At 35.1% G+C, this 23,785-nt stretch overlaps 1 long non-coding RNA gene across 1 annotated transcript; it reads left to right on the top strand.

The window, feature by feature from the left end:
- The first annotated feature begins 1,307 nt into the window (after positions 1–1,307).
- Positions 1,308–18,129, top strand: LOC140524657 (uncharacterized). The gene is made up of 4 exons (XR_011973791.1): positions 1,308–1,450; positions 9,109–9,154; positions 9,838–10,021; positions 16,359–18,129. It is a non-coding gene; the product is annotated as an uncharacterized lncRNA (long non-coding RNA).
- The last annotated feature ends 5,656 nt before the right edge of the window (positions 18,130–23,785 follow it).

Genomic DNA, 23,785 nt, shown 5'->3' with positions numbered 1-23,785 from the left:
CTTGGCACTCTGAATTTCCCTAGTTATGGCTATTGGAGAAGGGATGCTCCATTGTCAGTAAAGAAACTGAAAACATTGAGTTGTTTCTCAGAGTTTGATATGGACAGATGTTTTTGCTTACTCTATTATAAACATACCTTTTTGCTGAACTAAAATTTGAACTTTCATCAAAAATTTGCCCCTATCTTGATGGGGAATGAAACCCATTTGGAAAATTTAAGGGGATATTTCAAGCCTCCCTCAAGAGAGTCATTTATAAACATTGAAATTATCTTGAAATGGCTTACTTACAGGTATAAAAGAGTTTGATATTTATCCAAGAAATGTTCTGGCAAAGAAATATATGCCACTTGTTTTTTCTACTGACAAACAGGGGCAAAATATCCACTTTGCCACACAATTAGCCACTTTCACTTACTTTCTGTGTGATACATTCTTCGTCATCTTCTTTTATAACACAAGTAGCACCTTTGAATTGGAGATATTTAGCTATTGAAAAGAACATAAACACTCACACATAGAGGGACCAGCAGCAATTAGAGCTAATCAACAACAAACAATAAGTGGGTATTTTAAAGCAGAAGAGTTGAACTTTGCTGGAATCCGTGCAGCCAGATTTCACTGCTTGTGACAGCCAAAGTCAGATTTGTTTTAGTCTCAATTTCAAATTAATTTAAGCGACTGGGCTTATCAGTATCTACTACACCTGATGAAAAATGCATTCATTAGTTGCTGGGTAAAGACATTATTAATAACCACATGCAGTATCCTTGTGTGATGAGAGGAAAAATGTTTCCACAATATTAAAAAGAATACAACTACACAGTAAGTGAGTGCTTAGGGAACAAAGACAAAAGGGACAAAGTATCACTGCAGCGTCTCATATGGTATTCAAACCTAGGTTTATGTTTTACAACTAAGACTGAAAACTTAAATGATTATTTGTGAAATAAATCTGTATCTGGTGACTTATGCGTTTCTCTTCATGGACCATAACTTCTAGATTTAGGGAACAAGTGAGTGTATGATTCCCAAAGGTAACTGTCCAAATATTTTTGGACTTTGAAGGCACAGATGAAAGAGACAGAGATGCAAAAATATGAACAAAATGGACAGAGCAGGGGTTTTTGACATTCTATTTACAAAAATCATCAAACATGAGCAGCATGGAGGTTAGCCAGATCTTAACAAGCACAGCAGAGTAAGCAACATTCTGTCCAGCCAAGCAGATGAAGGAACAGCATGAAGAACATGTGAGACAATCAGATATTGGGAGACCTACTTGGGTCAGAGGGAATGATTCCAGATGCTGTGGGTTGCTGTAAGTGACTGAAACCAAGCCCTTTGGGAACCAAACTAGAACTTTACTTTTCCTTTTTCTTTAAACAGAGGAGTCAGTAAAAGTGAGAAACTTTCCTGGGGGTAAGGGAATTGAGACAGATTTCTTTTGGTAAGTATAGCTGTTTCTTGCATTTTATTTAATCTTCTTAAAATGCTTAGTAAAGTATGCTTTTGTAACACTTGATCAAGATATGTACTAGGAAAGTAAGAAATGGTTATAACAAGCAGATGCGGGCTACTATTTAAATACAATGAGATTCCATGTAATACCATGAGGAACAGCACATTTGAATGGCATTCTTTTGCTAATTGACTGGACTGCTAATAGAGAGCAAGGCACTGGTCAGAAATATTTAATCTGTACCATAAAATAGAATTCAGATTCCTCTACCTTCAAGAAAGATCTCTGATAACCTTATCAACAAATCTTAGCATTGTAACTGAGGAACGTCGAAAGAAAGTCAACTGTATCATGTGAGGACATTACATCGAAATGGGATGCGCAATTAGCTTGAAATCAGTTGGTCAATCCAAAAGCATTAGGAACCCTTTCTGTGTGCCAAACAATATATTGAAAACTGTCTATTCTTTTAAGCTATGTAAATTCTAAGGGGAAGATGACATGTGAATAAGAATAGAAGATATCTAGAGTAAATTAAGATAATCTGAAAGAGGAATATATTAGTCACTGAGAGGGAATAAAAAGGTCTTTTTCACTGATCCATTATGAACTGAAAGTTGAATGAAACTAGAGAATCAGACAAAGATGAGAAGACAGGATATTCAATTTAAAGTGGACAGTCAATGAAAATTACAGAGAAACTGGATATGAACTTGTATCTGGAAATCCTTTTTTATTTGGTCACCCTATCTCTCTTCATAGACAGAAAATTGAGTGTGTACTGACTGATGATTCTATGCTCTTTTTGCCTACTTTTTGTGATGACTTTTGCATAGATTAAATTTCACTAGTAAATAATACCATTTGTTCCTTTCTTTTAGTTTCAGCAATTAAATTAAATACATCAAGTTGTATATGTTATAATCAAATTCAACAGGCTCATTTCATCTATACCCCTTTAAAAAACTTTTTTCTAATTAATTGATTATCTGACTATGCACAGAAAGTTAGCTGGATAATGACTTCCACTTTTGCAAGCAGATGAACTCTGTTATCAGTTTAATCTTTCAAAATTCTAAATATTGTTACTAACCATATCCAGAATGTTCCAACTTTGTCCTTAAACAAAGTATAGGTAAAATAAAGTTACAAAGCTTCCAAGTATTAAGAATTAGACCTGTGGTCCATATTTTTTGACTCCTCCTAGATTTATGTATCAAGAGTGAAAGAATATTCAGCCATGAAAATGGTAACAAGAAATATATTCTCATTAAATGAAACAAAAGTATTATTCAGTTGAAATATATGCACATATATACATATCTGCATACATGTTAAATTTAGATAAATAAATATGTCTAATAAATCTATTCATGCCTATGTAAATTTAGTATATGATATTTACCATGTGTAAGACAGATTGCTAGGCACTATGATTATAAATCAAAATTAAAAAGAAATAATCCTTGCTTTCAGAGATCTTGCAGCCTCCTGGGGAAATTCATCTATACGTACATATCATGCATGTACGTATTGAGCTAGATAGCACAATGGATAAAACACTGCACTTGGAATCAGGAAGACTCATTTTCACAAGATAAAATCTGGCCTCAGACACTTACTAGCTATGTAACTCTGGACAAGTCATTTAACTCTGTTTCCCTCAGTTTCCTCATCTTTAAAATGAGCTGGAGTAAGACATGGCAAACTACCTCAATAGCTTTGCTGAAAATATTTCAAATGTGTTCACAGAGTCAGACATGATTAAAATGACTCAACAACAAGATTAAGTAAATCATCGATGAATTATATCTTTACCTATGAAATAGAAGGGGGAAAACCTGTGTTAAGCACATACTATGTGCCAGACCCTTGGCTAAGTGCTTAAGAACTATAATGTCATTTACTCCTCCCAACAACCCTATGGAGTAAGTGATATTATTACCATTTTATAATTGAGGAAAATGGGATGGACAGAAGTGGCATGATTTGCCGAGGGTAACAAATGTCATAACTGTCTAGGTAAGATTTGAACTCATATTTTCTGACCACTGATCCAATGTTCTATCCACTATGCTATCATTATGCCAAAAATGTAGGAGAGGTTAAAGGGATGTAGGTGTAAGAAATCATGGGAAGTCTGTAGGAAAGCAGGAAATGTCATAGCATTGAGGAGAAAGAGACATTATTCTCTGCCTCCTTTTCTACCACAGTATGGAAAGGTGTGCAAAGACCTCATGGAGGTAAGGGAGAGTTTACATTTGAAATGGTTTAATTGGGTATTGTAATAGAAAAAGAGAGATAATCATCTGTTTGGCTGACCTTCTGGACTCAGCCTCTTTACACTTGACTTCCTACACTGGCCTTCAGAGTAGAGACATCTGTCTGTGCCTGATCTTGTATCAGACATCTTGGTAGCACTTACCAAATCTTGTTTTCTGCTCATAAAACAACAATAGGTGAAAATATATAACACTTAGATGATGACATCTAATTGGACAAATGACTAATTAAGTCTGTCAATATGTATTTTTTAATAAGTCATATACAGATGGATAATGGACTGATACCCCAATTGAATGGGAAGAGAAGAACAGGCTGAATTGCATTAGGGAAAATTCCCCAGAGTTTTAATCTCAAATGATTTATTGCTGCGATTGCCAATCTTAACAATACTAACACTTTACCAGTGATACTTTATGCGTGTGACTCATGAAACACCTTGATCTCCAAAGAGTGAGAATAGGAATACACATGGTGATCATTTTCCAGAAATAGCATATTATGACATCTAATTTCATGACAGAAATTAGATTTAATATATTCCTTTGGTATAATGGGGGGAAATTTGGCTCTGGAGTCAGAGGAAGCTTGTTTACAATCTCAGATGTGACACTTACTGCTTGGGGTGATTCTGGTCAAGTCATGTAATGTCACTCAGCCTCAATTTCCGCATCTTTAAAATGGGAGAGGGAAGATTGAGGGTTTCTGAGGTTGCTTCTACCACTAAGTCTATGATGCTCTGATTCTATGTGCACATAAAATGAAAAGGTGATCAAATGGTGTTGAGAAAAACTAAGTAGAAAGCCTCAGTGCCACAATGTTATGTCCAAGGTTCTAGTATCTTAGATCTGTTGGTTATTTCCAGTTTATCCTCTCGGTATCTTGTTTTCACACAGTTGTTTGCCAGTTTTCATTCTCATTAGGCTCAGTTTCTGGAAAACAGATATTGTCTTTTGCCTTTCTTCAGTTTTTCCCCTTTTGTTTCTGCAATGCTTAGCACAGTTCCTGGTACATAGTGTCCACTCAATAAATGCTTATTTATTGAATGAGGTGCTGAAATAACACCAAGAGGCAGTCCTCTAATATGTTGAGTATATTTTTTGCTGACAATTTTTAAAAAATTAGCAAAAAACATATAGGATGAAAAGGTAACAACATAGAAATTATTCATACCATTTATAGCTTTGAAAGTATCAATAATTTTGGCAGATGATAATTAAAGGTAACTGCATATTCATCGACTGCTCTTTCTTGGACAAGGCAGTTAGGCTCTCTGTACTTTGTTTTTTTAATCTTAAATTTAACAAGTTGGACGCCTAGGATCTGTTTGAGTTCTAATATTCTGTAATTTAGGAATACTTCCAATTACTTATCAAAGCAAAGTCTCCTAGATGATTTCAGTAGAGTGGCATTAGCTGCATGAATTTAGGGAATACAAAACCTTAATGTAGCATCCTTTAACTCACGGAATTGGCATTTATCCTTTATTCTCTATGTCATATTATTAAGGGCATTTCACTACCATTATCCTTTTGGGAAAATTTCTTAAATAGCTAAATAGATGGATCTCATCTTAGAGAGATAAATAATTAGGAAAGTTGAATAAAAAAATGTATACATACATATATATGTATATGTGTATGTGTGTTTATATGTATTTATATTTGGAGATAAATGATAACCATATAGACTCTCATTCAAATGGTCAATTATATTTTAACTGCCCCAGTAGGAATTCATTATTAATGATGTCAGTATGGATAAGGAGAAGTAGGTTAGCTGAGCACAGACTATTGAAATACCTACAAATAACTTGTTAAATATTAACAATCCACTCAAAAGTCTTGTACATGATAGGATTGGGTTTGGAATACAATTTTTAAATAAAAGTTTTAATGATTATCTTATGCCACTTCTTTTTAACTATTTTTTAATATTAGAAGATAGTAGAAGTCATGGAGTAAGTTTATTTATACTTATGAAAATAAAGTAGGGAGAATTATTGGAAAACAATTATTTTTGGCCAAGTCATTTGCTATTAAAAATACAGGCATGTTGATTTTTCATATACATGTAAATGACGATAAAATGTTATATCATTAAGCTGAGTCAATTTGAGCTGTGCCCAATACCACTAGAATCTAGCAATCGTGTGTGTGTTTGTGTTTGTGTGTGTGTGCGTGTGGGCGTGTGTGTGTTCTAAGAGGGATGACTGAACAAGGAAAGATCTAAAATAAATCATGTTCAATTGACACTGGAATGGGACAAAGCCTCCAGTAAGTAGGGCACAGGAAGAATTTAAGCACTGAGTTTTATAGGCCTATTAAAAACCATCTGTCTTAAGTCATGTGAAGGACATAGTAGAAGTTGGTCTGGAAGATTCTCTTTCTGTACTTCTGAGAACTGAATTGCATTAGTAATATTTTCACAGCTTCTTGACACAATTACATTCAAAGATATGACTTCTCTTTGAAGTTGAGGTAAGAGCAATATATCTGAGACAGTCAGAGCACTATTCCATAGTGGTCAGAGAACTACTCCATTATGGTCTATATTCTAGCCTTGCCTCCAGGATTTACATTCTTATGTGACTTTAGGGGAATGACTACTTGACAGCTTGTGTGTTCTGTTGTCAATGATTCTGATCATTTAGCCTCATAGTGCCACATTGGGGTATATGAAATAACTAGATACCATCTTATAGCTTTCAAATTTTTGGCACAAATTACCTCATTTGCTACTGAAGTTCAATCCAATTTAATTCCATTCATATCAATATCATCACTGAAAATTCTTGGAACTTTCTTGTGAGACAGAGCTGTGATGTATATACCTTTTTTTTTTTTTAATCTGAGAAGACTGACACCAAGAGAATGAATGGAAGGCCTCCAGTTCATTGTGACAACAGCACATGGTAAAATTATTGGAAGATTTGGACAAAATTTGTATAGAATAACCAGGTCTCATAGGTAATTCATATCATTGGGTGGTATGCCTGCTTTCATGAGGTCGTAGGCACAATTAAATATAGGAGTGACATTAACAACTTCACCCAACCTTTCTCAGTTTTAATTTTCTCAAATGTAACATGGCCATGAACATATTTCCTTTCACTGCCACACAAGGTAATGCAATGATATTCACCAAAAGTTTGTTGATATGAGTAGAATTCAATTTATGCCAAAGAATTTTCAAAAGAGGCTGAGTCAGAGTCCATTAATATTGACTAAGCACTTAACATGTATAAAGCATTGTACTAAGCACCGAGGATATGAAGAAAGACATAGAAACCTCTGCCCTCAAGAAATTCATAATCTAATGTGGGAAATAACACACAGAAAGGAACTTTAAAAGAAGGAGAAGGTCTTTAGGTGAGCTGTGATGAAGACTTATCTCTGCTTTGGAAAAAGATCTAAGAAATAATGAGTTATAGAGCTAATTTCATTTTTTTTAATTTTATTTTTACTTTATGGAATAAAAACATCATTTCTATAACATAGTACAGTAAAAAAAAAGGTGATTGTACATTGTAACAGTAAGCACCCTGACAAACAAAGGATGGCCTGCTGTCACAGTTTATTTGATCTGCTTTTCTAAAAGGAAAGCAACTTGAGGGGTTGTTGAGGGTCATCAATCACTTCAGTCAAGCACACGTATCATTCACTTAGTTTAGGGGAAAAAATCAGCACCCTGAACTTCAGAGAAAATACAAACAGAGAACCAAAGATCAACAGACATGGCTTCCAACTGTCTGACATAAGCAATACATGCATCATAGATCAACAGAGAGATCTAACTGTCTGACCATTATATACATACATAGTTACCAGAGAGAGAAGTACCAACATCTGGGTTTTCAAAGCCAGGGGACTCCTTAATGGCTACCCAGAGTCTCTGTCTGGCCAAACAAACACTTCCAATCAGTAAGCTCCAAAGTAAAACCTCACCGCAGAGTGCTTATTTATTTTTTAGAGTCAGAGGGCATCACAGCTCTTGAGAACTAGTGCCTTATTAACAAAAGGTGTGGACCTTCCTACAAATCTTCCTTAATGAAACTCCCCTTAATGGGCAAGCCCATTAATGGGTGGGAAAGATCTTCTTTAATCTCATTAACATTACATACATGAAACTAGAATTCTACTATTCATAACTTTCTATTCCTTTCAAGAATTCTAAGGGCAGTCAGATGGGAAATGAGGAGAATGCCTTGTGCATGGTCCTTAAAATGGTAGAAAATTTGTAGTTCTCTCATATCCACCATCATAGTCTCTAAGCAGAGGGACGGAGAGAAAGCTGAGGCAGAAGTTTCTGAGGAGATATGATTTTTAGAACTGATTTCATCTTGTACAATGATGCTTTTCTGTAATTCAAAAAGACCAGGAAAACAGTTACATGGGAAATAATTGGATCTTGAAGCAATTATTTCATACACCAAAGAGTAGCTCCATGATGCTAAATGGTCAGAGCCATTTCACATTTTACCAGAGAAGGAAAAAAATAAAACTTTCAGTGACTATCTCCTGCAAAAATATCCTAGAGATTTTGTTTTTCCCTTTTGATAAGCTCATAGCATGGCTACACTGGTAATGAAACAGCTGAACCATGCCAGTCCTTTGCTCCTCAGAATGAAGACTATGCTTTGCAAAGACAAGGATAATTTTTTTATTGGATGGTCCCCACCAATTCCAAGAACATTAGAGTTACCATAATACCTAGAGAGGATGGCATTTGGGTCAGAATTCACTGATGATTTCGTTATAACAAATTTTCATTTAATAACAAATAAGCATTTTGATTAATGGATTTGTATTTGCTTAACATAAGCTAAAAACTAGAGCCATCTCCCATGTGCTCAGTTAGTCCTGAAACCAAGCCTTGAAATATTTAACCTTGTGTATCCAAATATCCCGTACTAGGATTCTGGTGTTCTGACTAGTAGATGACTTAGTCACATTTAGTCTGAGATCACCTTGCTCTCTGGTTATCATTCCACTGCCTTCAAAGTATATTTCCTCTGCCTTTCTCCACTGCACTTAGCATTGGGTAAGTACTTAATAGATACTTGTTGACATTCAGAATGGTAATTGTGAAATCATAATATCATTGTCCTTCAAAATGGTACATTAGTCTGCTCTCCTAACTTCTCAATCAAAAATCTACCTCCATGGCTACTATTCCCCTATAGTCTCTCTCTCTGTGTGTCTCCCTGTCTCTGTCTCTGCCTCTGTCTCTCTGTCTCTCTGTCTCTCTCTGTCTCTGTCTCTGTGTCTGTCTGTCTGTCTGTCTCTCTCTCTCTCCTCTCTAATACTTTAATTTCCAAATTGAATGTAGAAACAATTTATAATATTCTTTTTTTTTTTTAGAATTAGGTGATGCAAATTCTCTCCTTTCGTCCCCCTCTCTGAGATGGTAAGCAATTTTATAAAGGTTATGTATATTCACCTGTGCAAAACATGTTTTCATATTACTCATGTTATGAAAGAAACACAAAATAAAAAAAAAAATGAAGGATATCAAAAGTTGTATCCTTTCATCTGCAATCAGACTCCATCAGTCCCTTCTCTGAAGGTGGATAGTATTTTTCATCATTAGTCCTTCGGAATTATCTTAGATCATTTCATTGCTGATAATGGCTAAATCATTCAGAGTTGATTACTTTACAATATTACTGTTACTGTGCATAAAGTTCTCCCGTTTCTGCTAACTTCATTATGCATCAGTTCATCTAAATCGTTCCAGGTTTTTTTTCTGAAATGATGAATCTTATTAGAATGTAACCTCCTTATTAATAGGGCTACCTTTGCCTTTTGTATTCTCAGAACTTAGTACCCTGATTGACATGTAGTAACTACTTAATAAATGTTTTTTTTTTCATTGATTTGTTCATATCTCAAAGAATATTTCCTGTTTTTGTTGGTTGTTTGGTTGCATTTTTTGTTTTGTTTTGTTGTTATCAAGAGAATTCCTGCCAACTGCTTTGTAATTTCTCTGGGAGTATCTGTGTTTTAAGGTTATTGTTCCAGGAAGGAAAGAATAAACAATTCTTAATTGTGTTAGGCAAAGAAGCTTTAACTGTGTCTTCTCCTTTTTAGGTGACAACTCAGAACATAGTGTTCATTCAGCATGTTGTGCGTCCTTTGGAATCTCTTATGACCTTTCTGAGCTGATATAAAAGACAACAGTATCATCTGATGAGTCAGATCTAATGTTTGTCCTTGGAAGACAGGCACTTTCTTTTGTCAAGAGTAACAAGAAAGGAAAAGCATCCCTGGGAAGGTAAAAAGGCATATTAGTGATTTTTTTTATTCCTTTCCTTTTTTTATTCAGAACATCAAGGAGATTTTCTCCTTTATTGTTCAATGCTACCTTGTTTTTGCTTTGAAAATGACTTTATCCATGTTGATCAAAATACATTTGCCCTCCAAGGTACCTTTTTATATACATGCCAAAGATTCAAAGATTTAAAAACACTTGGAGTGCTACTTACAAGTACATATATCTAGGATGCCATAAATGATATGAGAATTGTCATTCTTCCAAGTCAAATCAATCATTTCAGTGATAAATTTGTCAACTGAGAAAGCTTTTTTTGCTCATCTGAAATCATTCAGGTTCATTGACTCATTATTTTAACCTATGTTTGTAAATAATAGAGAAAAAAAACTATCAGCCCAAATAAATATTTGGCATTGCATTCTGTATGCGATGGTTACACTAGAATAAAAATGAATGAAATAGGCACTCTCCTTTTCTAAGTAAGCAGTTTCTCATTGTGGGAAATTGGAAGACCTATTTCCATTATATTTTAACCATGTAATCTAGCCAAATATTATTGGGAAACAATGCCCATTGATATATTTTTTATCTGAATTGCACTCCTTCCTTACCACTGACACTTAGAATTCCAAACTTTTTTTCAAAGCAGGGGTCAGTGGCTACTTTCTAGACCAGGCATCACCCCTATTCCTCCATCAATGTCCCAGACACTTATGTGTTGTTTTCTAGAACGATTGCTGCATATTTTTATGCAAAGAAACTAAGATGAAGTAGACAGAAAGCTGTGTTTGGAATCAGAAGGACCTGGACTCCTAACCTACTTCTGATAAGACAGCTGTGTGACTATACACAAGAAAAATCAGTAATTATTTTGAACTATAGGTGGCAGAACAGTTGCATTTCTGTAACTTACCATTGGTCAAACTCTCCTAATTGTTCTATTCTATGTTAATCTATTTGTATATATGTTGTGTCTATAGCCAAGAGAAGCAGATAATAGAATTTTTGGTAAACTTCAAATTTCTTTTTTTTTAAAATTAATTAATTTTATTTATTTTCAGTGTTCTACAATAACTACTATATAATTTAGATTATTATTTCCCCTCCTTCTCTGAGACAGCATACAATTTTCTATAGGTTCTACACATACGTTCCTTTTAAATACATTTTCACTGCAGTCATGCTGTGTTGAAGAATTAAAATGAGTGGAAAAAATCATCTTACAAACCAAACGCAACACACGCACATGCACACACACACACACACACACACACACACACACACACACACACACACAAAGGATCTGCTACATTCTGTGATTGAATTAAGGCATTTTGCCTTAGAAGACCATTGGGAATTTCTTTAAGTCCTTGCATTGCAATGAAGTTCCAAGTGTACCAGAAAAAACCTCTCGCACAGTGTGGTCGTTGCTGTGCACAAAGTTCTCCTGGTTCTGCTCCTTTCGCTCAGCATCAGATCATGTCTTGCCAGGTCTCTCTGATAACTTCAAATTTAACATCAGACAATGAATGACTCTAGGAAAGTTTATTGATACTTTTGTTTAGTACTTTCTGTTTCCACAGTTATATTTAAAATAATTTTTAATATTCATTTTTAAAACTTTGAGTTCTAAATTTCCTCCATTCATGGCTCTGCACACACCCTCATTGAAAAGGCAAGTAATTCAATATGGGTTATACATGTGTAGTCATGAAAAACATATCCATAATAGTCATGTTGTTAAATAAAATATAGGCAAAAAACCCAGGAAAAGTAAAAGGAAAAAAGAAGAATACTTCAATCTGTATTTGGACATCATCAGTTCTTTCTTTTGGGTGGATAGCATTTTTTGTTATAAGTACTTCAGAGTTGTCTTGGACCATTGTATTGCTGAGAACAGTTAGGTCATTCACAGCTGATCATCTTACAATATTTCTGTTATTTTGTACACAGTACATCTCACTTTGCATCCGGCCATGAAAGTCATTCTGGGTTTTCCTGAAAGCATCCTGCTCATCAGTTTTTACAGTATAATAGTCTTCCATCATAATCACATAGCACAATTTGTTTAACTATTTCCCATTTTATGGGTATCCCCTCAGTTTCTATGTGTTTGCCCCAGAAATGAAATGCTACAAATATTTTATGCATATAGATCCTTTTGTACTTTTTAAACATCACGTTGGGGATGCAGATGTAGTAGGGGTATTGCTAGGTCAAAGGGTATGCATAGCTTTATAATCCTTTGGACATAATTCCAAATTGCTTAATAGAATGGTTGAATCAATGCACAAGTCCACCAATAGTGTATTGTTGCCACATTTTTCCCACATCCCCTCCAACAATTGTCATTTATCTTTCCTTCTTATTAGCTAATCAAATAGGCAAGAGGTAGTACCTCAGAATTATTTTAATTTGCATTTCTCCAATGAATAGTGAATTAGAGTATGTTTTCAAATGGTTAGTGAGCATATCTTATGATCAATTACCAATTGGGAAATGGCTTTTACTTTTATGAATTTGACTCTCTTCTCTATAAGATAAAGAAATGATATCTGTATCAGAGAAAATTGCTTCAAAGTTTTTTCACAGTTAATATTGCAAATGGTATTTCCCTCCATCCTATTCCCTGGTGTATTCTATTTTCTCTCTCTCCTTTCACCCTGTCCCACCTCAAAGGTATTTTGCTTTGAAATAATACCTTCCCTAATCTGCCCTCCCTTTTATCACCCCTCCCCTTCTCTTATTCCCTTCCCCTTCCTACTTTCCTATAAGGTAAGAGATTTCTTTACCGAATTGAATGTGTGTGTTATTCTCTCTTTGAGCCAATTCTGATGAGAGTAAGGGTCACGTACTCACCTCGTATCCTCCTCCTTCTTCTCCACAGTAAAAAGTTTCTCTTTCCACTTTTATATGACATGATTTCCCCCATTATCTTTCCCTATCTGCCAGTACATTACTTTCTCACTTCTCAGTTTTATTTTTATACATCATCTCTTCATATTCTTTGTCTATATATATATATATATATATATATATATATATATATATATATATATATATATATATATATATATATATATATATATATATATATATATATATATATATATATATACTCTTTCTAATTAGCCTTGTAATGAGAATGGTCTTATGAGTTGCAAGTGTCATCCTTCTGTGTAGGAATGTAAACACTTTAACCATATTAGTTCCTTTATGATTTTCCTTTCTCTTTATAATTTTTTTGGCTTCTCTTAAGGTTTGGATTTGAAAGTCACATTTTCTATTCAGCTATAGTCATGAAGAATGCTTGAAAGTTCGCTATTTCATTGAAAATCCATTTTTCCCCTGAAGATTTATATTCAATTTTTCTGGGTGATTCTTCGTTCTAATGCTAGCTCTTTTGCCCTCTGGAATGTCATATATTCCAAGCCCTCCAGTTAATGTAGGAGCTGTTAAATCTTATGTTTTCCTGACTATGGCTCCATGATACTTGATTTGTTTCTTTCTGGCTGCTTCTAATATTCTCCCTTTGACCTGGGAACTCTGGGATTTGGCTAAAATATTTCTGGAAGTTTCAATTTTGGGATCTCTTTCTGGAGTTGATTGGTGGATTCCTTCAGTTTCTATTTTTTGCCCTCTGATACTAGAATATCTGAGTAGTTTTCTTCGATAATTTTTGGAAGATGATATTTAGGCTCTTTTTTTTTTTTTTTTGATAATGGCTTCCAAGTAGTCCAGTATTCTTTCTTAAAATATCTCACCTGGATATATTTTTCTAGGTCAGTTTTTTTCTTAATGAGGTATTTTACATTGCCTTCTTTTATTTTTCATTCTCTGTGGTTTATTTTATTGTTTCTTTGTTTCTCATGAAATAATTAGCTCCCATTTCCTTAATTCTAATTTTTAAGGAGTTATTTTCATCTATAAGCTTTTGGACCCTCTTTTCCATTTCTGTAATTCTAATTTTGATCATATTCTTCTCATTGGCTTTTTTACCATTTGAACTAGTATGTTTTTAAGGTGTTATTTTTTTCAGTGTTTTTCTAATGTCTCCTCTACCAAGCTCTTGACTTTTTCTTCATGATTTTCTTCGATTACTCTCATTTCTCTTTCCACTTTTTCCTCGATCTCTCTTACTTGATTTTCAATATCCTTTTTGAACTTTTCCTTGACCTGAGACCAATTCATATATTTCTTGGAGGCTTTGAATATAGGAGTTTTGACTTTGTTGTCTTCCTCTGTGTGTTTTAATCTTCTCTGTCACCATAGTAACTTTCTGTAGTCAGAACTTTTATTTTTTCTGTTGTTTGCTTATTTTCCCATCCTATTACTTAACTTGGTTACTTTTATTAAAGTAGGGCTCTGCTTCCAAGGTGATGAGCACACTGTCACAAGCTTCAAGGTTTTTGAGCAGCTATTTTCAGAGATACTTCTAGGAACCTGTAAGTTTTCAGTTGTTTCTAGTGGTATGATCTAAGGAGAGGTGTTTACTACTGTCTTGGCCTGTGTTCTTGTCTGTGAGAAAGCACAAGTACTCTTTTCTGCCCTGGAATGGTGAGGAATGTTCCCCCCCACACACACACTCCAATGTGGTTACAGGCTCTGGTGTGCAAGTGTTTCTCCTGGGAACTGCCACCCAGGACAGTGACCCAGTTCTGGGTATGGGCAAAACAACAGAGTTCTGCCTCAGTGATAGCAAAAAGATCCCTGAAATCTCCTTCTCATTAGTTATTTGGCCCCTTTGCAGTCTGTGAGCTGAGAGTCCCAGAAACAGGTTCTGCAGCTGCTGATTCAGTAACTCCCAAGCCCTGTTCCTGGTTTGTTGGTACTAGGGCTATGTTGGTGCAGATTGTACTGAATTGTGCTCCACTATCACCTATGTGCAAAGGACCTTTCCTGCTAACCTTCTAAGTTGTCATTAGAGTCTATGGATTGAGAGGTGTATGGAAGCCACCACTGCTACCATTGATTCAGTTGTTCTGATGTCTGCTTCCAGTTTGCTGGGTCCTGGTCTGTGCTGGCATGGCCTGGCTGTACTGTGATTCTCTCTAACCCTGGTGTAATACATTTTCTTGCTGACATTCCCAGTTGTTGTGGACTGGAAATTTGTTTCACTTCATCTTTTTGTGGGTTCTACTGCTCTAGAATTTGTCTAGAGTAATTTTTAAAGGCATTTGGAGGGGTTTGGGGGGAGAGAGTTCAGCATAGTCCCTTCCTTTACTATGCCATCTTGGCTCTACCTCCTTGATATCTTTTAAAAATATTATTTCTTTAAATATTTCTCAATTCCATGAAATCAGTTACTCCTAATTCCAATAAATTATAATATTTATATATTAAGTATATATATATATTACAATGAAAATAATATAGTAAAAACAATTTTTTTTGATTTTTTGGAAATCTCTCCCTCCTCCCTGCTCTTTCTTCTTCCTTAAGAAGGTGGGCATTTTGATTTCAACTATTCATGTGAGGTCATCTAAACATATTTCCATATTAGCCATCTTGTACAAAAAACACAAATAGAAAATTAATAAAAACAAATAAAATTAAAATAAATACTTTAGTTTGCTTTCAGAGTTAATCAGTTCTCTTTCTGGAGGTAAATAGATTTTTTTTTTTAAATCATGGATCCTCTGGAAGTATCTGGCATCATTGTACTGCAGATAATTGCAAAGTCATCGACAGAAAACTTAGGACCAAGGAAGCAAAAGAATTTTTCCATGGTCACAAATATCATAATTAGCAGAAATGATAATGAAAATAAGGTCTTGATTTCAGATCTATCCTCTTTCACCCTCCCCACACACACATAACATCGAGCCATTTTACATTGGTTTCTACTATTGAAGAATTATTTTTCTCTCCATTAGAGAAGTATAGAACAGGCAACTCCACCTCTAGAGAGATCTTTATCTGCATTATATCTAGGAACAAAACAATTTGCTTCCCATTCAATTGCATAGGCACTTCCTAATTTCTTGTGTTTAATTTCACAACCATTTATTTGGCTCCTGATTTGTGTCTAGGAATCTGGTTCTGTGCATAAAAAGACTGAAAGGCAACAGCTTCTGCCCTCTAACTAGATGGTCCAGGGTATAGAGCATCAGGCCTGGAATCAGAAAGACCTGAGCTGAAGTTGCTTCAGCCATTTTCTATCGTTGGGAAAGTCAATTAGCTATGTTTTCCTCAGTTTCTTTAACTGTAAAATTGAGATAATCACACCACCTGATTCCTAGGGCTGATCAAATGAGATAACATTTTTAAAGTGCTAAACACTGTGGCTGGTATGCAGTAGGCACTTAATATATGCTTATTTCTTTCTTTCTTCTAGGAACTTCCATTGTATCAGAATATAAGTAAGCTTCTGTGCTAAGAGATCCTGCTGAGTAATGTAAAAAAATCGAGGATACATAGTACCTGTCCATGAGAGAGTTTAACAATCCAGCAGCTGGGACTAAGGTGCATAATCACATAAATGTAACACTGAGTATGAAAGTAAAAGAAGAAGAAAAAAGATGGAATTCACAAAGAATGAGAATTCACATGACTGAAGAATTATTTTTATTTTGGGAGTAGATGGGTTGACTATCAGAGAAATCTACATAAAGGAAGTGATATTTAAACTGGTACAAAAATCTAAGTAATACTTCAACTGACTGAGGTATTGGGAGAGTATTTTATACTTAGGAAAAATGTGAGTAAAGGTGTAGAGACAGAGAAAAGACATTGTTAACACTTTCTTAAGTATAGACCATCAAGAAAACAATAAATCAAGTGCTGATCTGTATCACTTGATTTCTAGGTTTAAATATTAAAAGCAAAAATTTAACACTAAGCTCTGAGGAGCCTGTGCAAGTTAACTCTTCACATCTATCATTTCAATCCTTTAACAAGACTGCTGTACTCTTCACATAGGTCTACCCCTCACCACATATGTATTTGCTTATTTATAAATCATATGTAGATGTCATGCTAATGCATATGGGCATAAAAGAGCATGTAAAACAGAACTTTCCTAAAGGAAGAGAGAAAAATGAATTAATATTTGATCATAGAGTTAATAAAGGACAAGTGGATTTTATTTACAGATTAGTGTAATGGTGGTCACTTATCTTTAAGAAAATCAATTTGCCACTTATTTGGAAGATAGTTTAGAGAGAGAACACAAAACCAACAGGTAGCTACTGCAATATTCTAGATGAGAGATGATGAGAGCTCTGTACTGTATGAGCAAAGTAGATGGAAGAGATCTGAATGTATAAAAAGATAAACTTTGGCAGCTGATTAGGTATTTGGGGTGAGGAAAAAGAAAAACTGGAAGATGATAATGAACCAATGAACTTGGGTGACTAGATGGAAGGGAGGTACTGCCCTTGACAGTTTTATAATACACCTTGGTCTTTAGCTAACTTAACTCTCTTGGTAACAGGACTTCTCCTTCCCACCCTAGGAAACCAGTGGTAGAGACTATATAAAATGATGATCACCTTTAGTCCATCATCACCCACAACATCTTGTACTCTTCAGTTTTAACTGATTTGAAGAAAGTAGCATGTGGGGAATAAATACACATTGTGACATTTTAAAAATACATTGATAGAGGAGCCAAGATGGTGGAGTAGAAAGATATATAGACCCTTAGCTCTTACCCCATATCCCATAAAATACCTGTAAAGAAGAACTCTCAAAAAATTCTAGAGCAGCAGAAGCCACAGAACAACCAAGTGGAGGAGATTTCTCTTCCAGAGAGACCTGAAAAGCTGACGGGAAAGATCTGTCATACACTGGACTTGGAGTAGAGCCCAGCCCTTCCTTGGCCATGTGGCACCGAGAGGAGCAGATCCCAGCAGGCTTCAGGTATGGAATTTCCAGCAGCAGTGCAGATCCCTCAACCCACAGGCACCAAAGGTCAGTGAGAGGGTCTTTCCAGCTGGCCAAGAAGGGAGCGGAGTGTCCCCATAACTCAGGCCCTCTTAGGAGACAGCAGTGGAAGTGGTGGCAGACAGGGGCTCCCAAAGCAGGTAGTGGCCTGCATCCATTATTGAAGGTCTCTGAGTAAACCCCCTGAGAGAACTGAACCCAGTGTGGCAGCCCTGCCCCAATCTGAGCCACTGAACTTAATCTCACACTGAATAACCACCCCCTCCCCCCCCCCCCCCCATCAAAAGCCCTGGAAGCTTGGGAGCAGCATTTGAATCTCAGCCCCCAAGGCACTGGAAGCCAGGTGGTTGTGGAGAGGAAACTCAGAAGTCAAGTAACTGGCTGGGAAAATGCCCAGAAAAGGGAAAAAAATAAGACCATAGAAGTTTACTTTCTTGGGGAACAGGTGTCTCCCCCCATCCTTTCAGATGAAGAATAACAAGGCATACTGTCAGAGGAAGTCAAGGCCTCTGCCTCCAAAGGGGACTTAAACTTGACTCAGGCAATAGAAGACCTAAAAAACAAGTTAGCAGCTCACTAAAGGAGAACCAAAAAAATGCTGAGGAAAATAATAACTTTAAAAAGAGGCTAACTCAATTGGAAAAAGAAGTCCAAAAAGCCAACGAGGAAAAAGAGGTTTTAAAAAGCAGAATTAGCCAATGGAGGAGAAGGTTCAAAAGCTCACTGAATAAAATAATTCATTGAAAGAGATAATTGAGTCCAGGGAAATGAATGACTATGAGTCAAACCAAGAACCTAGCAAACAAAACCAAAAATTTGAAAAAATAGAAGATAAGGTGAAACGACTCATTGGAAAAACAGCTGATCTAGAAAAATAGATCCAGAAGAAATAATTTAAAAATTATTGGACTACCTGAAAGCCATGATGAAAAAAAGAGCCTAGACATTATCTTCCATGAAATTATCAAGGAAATCTGCCCTGATATTATAGAATCAGAGGGCAAAATGGATATTGAAAGAGTTCATCGTTCACCTCCTGAAAGAAACCCGAACAGAGAGACTCCTAGGAATATTGTGGCCAAATTTCAGAGTTCCCAGATCAAGGAGGAAATACTGCAAGCAGCTAGAAAGAAACAATTTGAGTATTATGGAAATACAGTCAGGATAACACAGGATCTGGCAGCTTCAACATTAAGCGATCAAAGGACTTGCAGTGAGATATTTCAGAAGTCAAAGGAACTGGGATTGAAGCCAAGAATCACCTACCCAGCAAATCTGAATATAATATTTCAAGGGAAAAAATGGTAATTCAGTGATATAGACAAATTTCAAGATTTCATGTTGAGGAAAAGACCAGATCTGTATTAAAAAATTTGACTTCCCAAGACAAGAATCAAGAGAAGCATGAAAAGGTGCTGGATCAAACAGTCGCTGGAGTTGCTTGTATCTCCATTAGGTATAAAATGACAAAGTGGACAGAATTCTAAATAAACAGAAAAGGCAATATTTGGAAATGAAATAGCCATTTGTGCAAGGCTTGAGAAACATGAAACTCTCTAACAAAATGTACTTTAATTCTGAGCCTATTTTGGGATCACTTTATTTATGATTTTTGACATCAGAACAGCATGTCCATTTCAGTTATGCCTCAATGAATGTCACACTTAATCCACCCCACCATGGGCAGTTAGCAAGTGATGACGGAGAGACGAAGGAGTGAAGAGTTCATATCTGAAAATACTGTAACAGAAAGGTTTTCTGGTTCTAAACAAAAATAGATAGGTGTCCTATAAGATAGAGATAATAAAATTTCTACTACTTACCTCAGAGGAGTGTGTGGGAAAAAAAAAAAACACTTTGCAAATCTTAAAACACTTCCTAAATTCAAGTTGTTATTATAACTTCAAGTTGCCTTTCCTTTGAACATTTGACAACAAAAGAATAAAACTCAAATTTGCTAATTTTTTTTTTTTTTGATGGTGAGGGGTTGAGGGAATGGACAACAAAACTCCTGGTAGGTTAGATTAGTATTTCAGAAAAATGTTATGTACATCTTGCCTCTCTGCCACCCACTTCTGTCTCCTTGCCTCCCTATTCTATCTCTCCTCTTTTCCTACCTTCTTTTCATTTTATTTTCATAACATTCTTCTCTTGCTCTTTTTCTCTTTATGTCTTTCTTCTCTTCTTTTTCCTCTTTTCTTTCAGGTTCTTTCAGAAAGCCTTTCATTTTGCTACTTTTTTACCTACAGGTACCTGAATTTCCAACTCCATTTGGCTATTGTTTTTCCTCCTGGGTATGTACTTGTTTTGCCTTCTTTCAACTCTTACTCTAGGCCACACATTTTTAATGTAATGAACTTGTTTGTTTTTTCCCCAAGTAAAGGCATTTATTTCAGGTAACACAACAACCAGGATCCTTCTTAAAGGAGGTGGCGGTCTCTTAAAGGAGGAAACCCCCTAACCATCAGGGTCTCCTAAGGGAGAGTTTACTGAGTAGGAGAGAAGAAATTGTCAGTCCTGATTAACCCTTCAGCAGGTTCTAAAATAGCAATTCTATGACATCAATGAAGATTCCAGGGAGAAGAACATATTAACTCTGCTTATAGAAAGTAGATGAGAGTGTAGTTACACTGACGGGGCATGATGAAATGACATTGACTCTTGGAGAATCTATTGACAACTTCTTACAGCTGATCTGTTCTAATGATATGGCATAAATACCTGGGACACTAGTGTCTAGTGATGCTAATCCTATCATTATTGTGGTAGATTTGAATCACCTCCACATAATGATTAAAAGAAACTTGTTTGTGAACCATATTGAACATTTTCATCTAAATTTAAAGCACTGTCAAGAAATATTGGAGGGGCTAGGTTTTAATCATTAACAATGTATTATAGATTCAATAAATTTGGTAACAGACCCTATGAAAAAAATAAAATAAAAAATGAATTGATAGAATAGACCTTTTAGTTGTCTTTAGCTAGATTTTGTTATTTGAAACTGAAAGAATGAATATATTCTTAAATTGGAGGAGCAGATTAACATTTTTGATGTAAAATACTTTAGTTAAAACTTTTAAATGTTTTTTTTTCCTCTAATATCTTTTCTGCATTTAAAATGTCAGTATATGATGATATTGGAAAAGTATATAAAGAAGAAAGTGTGTGTGTGTGTGTGTGTGTGTGTGTATGTGTTTATGTGTTTCCAATGGACCTTTAATTTCTCTGTTATGGGGAACTCTTTGGTGTGAAAAGTCTCTTTACCGATTCCAACCTTTAGTTAGTTCCTAATCTAAAAAATTTAGGAATTTGCCTGGAAACAATCAGAATTTAAATGACTATCTCTTAATCACATGTCAGATTCACAGAAATTGTGACTCCAAAGTTGGCCTTGGATCTCTACTCATAGTGACATCTGTCTAGAAATTGAAAAAAAGCAAGACAATTTTTTTTTTTTTTAATGAGGAAAGTCATGAGATAAATTCTCATGTTGCATATCTCCTGTTTTCATTCTTGGTAACTATAACAGAAGTGTGATACTAGTCAGTCAACTTACACTGAGTTCTGGCTATGTGCAAATTCCTGTGGTAGGCACTGAGGACAGTTACTAATGTTTTCATAAAGTGAAAAGATCACATTTGAATTTTACATTACACAATGAAATTAGGCAATTTTATTTGAATGAAATGACTAATGTGACCAGAGTGAACAATATGCCAATAATAACACTTAAGTTTTATGGAATAGGAGCAATAAAATGAACTTGAAATTTTGATACAAGGCAAATACTGTGTATTTCCATGTAGGTACTGGCTAGACAGGTGATACACAGCGAAGCCATATCTATGACCCTAGAAACCCTATTAATGAGAGAAATGAAAGGAGAAAAATACTGAAGCAGTGCTAAAAAAATTATAAAATTCATCCGGAAGACCAAAAGGTCCAGAATATCAAAGGAATTATTGAAAAGAAATCCAGGGGAAAGTGGCCTAGTAAGAGCAGATCTAAAACTCAATTATAAAGTAGCAATCATCAAAACAACTTGATAGTGGCTAAGAAATATAGTGGTGGATCAATAGGTTAAACACACAAAATACAGTGGTCAATGACTATAGTAATCTACTGTGTGTTAAACCTAAGGATGCCAGCTTCTGGGGTAAGAATTCACTACTTGACAAAATTACCAGGAAAAGGAAAACATTATGGAAGAGAATAGACATAGACCAACATCTTACACTGTGTACAAGATAAGATCAAAATGGGTAAATGATTTAGATATAAAAGGTTATGCCACAAGCAAATTAGAAGAACAAGGAATAGCTTACCTGGGAGATCTGTGAAGAAGAGCAGAATTTATGACCAAAGAAGAAATAGAGAACATTATGATATGCAAAATGGATAATTTTTATTACATTAAATTAAAAAAAAATTTACACAAAGTCAGTCCAACTAAAATTAGAAGGAAAGCAAAAAACTGAAAAAAAAACTGGGAAAGGCAGCATCTTTGATAAAGGCCTCATTTCTAAAATATATAGAGAACTGAGTCAAATTTATAAGAATACAAGTCATTCCCCAGTTGGTAAATGGTCAAAGGACATAAGTAAGTAGTGTTCAGATAAAGAAATTAAAGCTGTCTATAGTCATAAGAAAAAATACTCTAAATCACCATTGATTAGAGAAATTCACATTAAAAGCTAACATAATAAAATAGGAAAATTATAAATGCTGGAGAGGATGTTGGAAAATTGTAACACTAATGCATTGCTGGTTGATTTAGAATACAACTATTCTGGAGAGAAATTTGGAACAATGCATACATTTGATCCAACAATACCACTGCTCAGTCTGTATCCCAAAGAGATCATTAAGAAGGGAAGAAGACTCACATGTACAAAAATATTTTAGCAGCTTGTGGTGGTGAAAAATTGGAAATTGAAGGATGCCCATCATTTGGGGAATGGCTAAACAAGTTGTGGCAAATGGTTGCAAAGGAATACTCTTGTACTATAAGAAATGGTGAGCAGGCAAATTTCAGAAAAAAAGAAAAACCTGGAAAGACTTGAATGAACTGATGCTGAATGAATTGAGCAGAGCCATAAGAACATTTTACTCAGTAACATCAACTTTGTGTGATGACTGACTTGGATAAGACTCAACTCTCCTGAGCAATGCAACAATATAAGACAGTTCCAAAACTCACATGAGAAAATGCTATGCATGTGTGGAGAAAGAACTATGAAATCTCAATGCAGATCAAAGCATACCATTGTCTCTTTTTGTTGTTTTTTGTTTTTTCTCTCTTATGTTTTTCACTTTTGTTCTGATTTTTCTTTCACAACATGTATAATATGGAAATATGTTTAATATAATTGCACATATGTAGCCTATATCACATTGCCTGTTATCTTGGAAAGGGGGAAGTGGAGGGAAGGGGAGACTCAAAATCTTATAAAAATGAATGTTGAAAACTAAAATTAATTAATTCATTAAAATAATTTAAAAAATAGAAAAATACTGAAGAACACAAATTTGAAAACTTTTCCCAAGGCAGGGTCTGGGAAGAAAAATATTAAACATCAACAAATCCTGGAAAGTCAGGGCAATTAACATATTGTGTCAGGGTGCTTCAGACCACCAGGCTAGATGGAAGGAATTGATGATGAATGATTCAGATTGCTAACATAGCAGAGAGGAAAGATATCATTGTGATGAGTGCCCATAACTTTCCATATATGTACCAGAAGGCTATGTAGGAAAAATAGACAAACTGATAAATTCTTGACTTACTTCATTGACAGTGTCATTCCACAAAAGGTAAAATAAACAACAGGGAACACTTGCTACTCTGGACATTATTCTAATCAACAAGAATAT

This window comes from Notamacropus eugenii, chromosome 1, assembly GCF_028372415.1.
Source record: "Notamacropus eugenii isolate mMacEug1 chromosome 1, mMacEug1.pri_v2, whole genome shotgun sequence".
NCBI classification, from domain to species: domain Eukaryota; kingdom Metazoa; phylum Chordata; class Mammalia; order Diprotodontia; family Macropodidae; genus Notamacropus; species Notamacropus eugenii.
Note: the sequence above shows the minus strand (reverse complement) of the source record. Positions and strands in the feature narration are given on the sequence as shown.